Below are 1,890 nucleotides of genomic sequence, written 5' to 3'. Positions count from 1 at the left end.
GTAACCAAAAGGAAATTCCATTAATTCATTAGAATCAACATCCAAATTTACATGTTTTTCAAGCTCAGTAGAGGTAGAAGCACGGTAAAATTTGATTGGCTTTGAACAAACACTACAGACTTCCTTGACCTCTTAACTTTCGACCTTTTGCGGGGAGAATCAGAGTAAGGTTCATAGTATTCACATAGTAGTTTATCCAATCATACATTGTTACATTGTTTCATATTCATTCTTTCATATTCATTCTTCTCTGTATCTTCAAGAGATATCTCGTACTGAGGTCTCTTCTGCTTTGTCATCATTATCTCCTCTTCAGAACTGTCTTCATCACCAATGTTGATGGTTGTCCTAGTCCTTTCAACAACTAAATTGATCTTTCCTTGTCCACGTCCTCGGCCTCGACCTCGGGTGCGTGCACTAGAAGAACCTCCACCAATTCGTTGTAAGGGAGTGGTAGAAGGTTGTCGAAGCGGAGTTGTTTGGCTTCCTCTTTGTGATTCTTCTGAATCTTCATTTTTATTTGTCAAAATCTTGCGCAAGAAGACAGTCTTCTTTGGAGGCGCGTAGTAGGCAGCATCTTCTTGGATACCAACTTCATGCACTGAAAATGGTTGTAGGTCTCCCTTGAGTCAATTTTCTTGACCATCTTTGCGGTATTTGATGCACTGGTGTAGAGATGACGAAACCATATTGTGCTCATGAATCCATGGTCAACCCAATAGAGTGTTAAAAGAGGTCTCGGCATTGATGATATGAAATTTAGCGATTGTCACAAGTTTTCCAACCTTCATAAGTAATGTAATTTATCCAAGGGCTCTTTCTCCCTTTTGGTTGAATCCTCTTAACATGATCTTATCAGTCGTAAGCTCTTGAGCTTCAATATCCAATAAGACCAATGTTCCTAGGCCATCAAGTTAAGAGATGCTCCAGGATCCACTAAAACTCTAGATAACACAAATCTGTCAATGTTGACGGAGATGTAGAGTGGACGGTTGTGGTCGGTGGTACCGAGCAGCAAGTCTTCATCTCTGAACGTTACCCCAGGTTGTTCTTTCAACGAGCAAACTTCATCCGAGGATGTACTGGCCAACTGAGCTAACAATTTTTTGGGTCAAGAAAAGCTGTAACCATAGACTCTCTCAACTCCTTTGATAGGATCAGAGCGTTGTACATACTTAATCGAGCCGGAAACTTTCTGAGAAGAGCTAGCACGTTGTAGTCTACTTTGTATGATCCTCCGATTTTATCTTGATTATGTGGTTCTTCCACTCGTGGAGGTGGGGGTATCTCTTCTCGAGTCATTATCTGTTTTCCTTTATCTGTTGGAGCTATTCTTGGTGGTAACACTTTTCCGCTCCTTAAGTTAACTTCTGTGATTTCTTCTTCTTGAGCTATCATTGTTGAATCTTCTGGTGTCTTTTCCTCTTCGTCGGAAAGATCTAAGTTGATGGCAAGTGGTGCACCATGATGCTCGAGAATTGGCTCCTCATTATCGATGCTATCGTAAGTGATATCATTGATGTCTTCTTTGGACTTGACAACGAGTTCATCAGACTGGAGTACGATTTGAGGATCATTTTGGGAATTGAGATCACAGCTAGATTGATCATAATCAGTTACGTTATCACCAGAAAAAGTCAAAACATAGCCGAAATCACAATCATTATATTCATAAGACCCTGAAGGGACAAAAAGATAATCATACAGGAGGCTTGTTTTGATGCAGACTGGATCTTGTTCAGTATCTTCTTGGATGATCTGCTCCATACCTCATTCCATCCTTCTTTGGCATTCGTAGAAGCTTATTTTGATGAATCCTGTATTTAATTAAGGACCCTCTTGAGTTCATCCCAAGTTGTACTCCATCCATCTACTCCGGCATACAGATCA

Source organism: Phalaenopsis equestris, unplaced genomic scaffold (assembly GCF_001263595.1).
Source record: "Phalaenopsis equestris unplaced genomic scaffold, ASM126359v1 Scaffold198068, whole genome shotgun sequence".
In the NCBI taxonomy this organism is placed as follows: Eukaryota; Viridiplantae; Streptophyta; class Magnoliopsida; order Asparagales; family Orchidaceae; genus Phalaenopsis; species Phalaenopsis equestris.
This window is presented reverse-complemented; position numbering follows the sequence as displayed.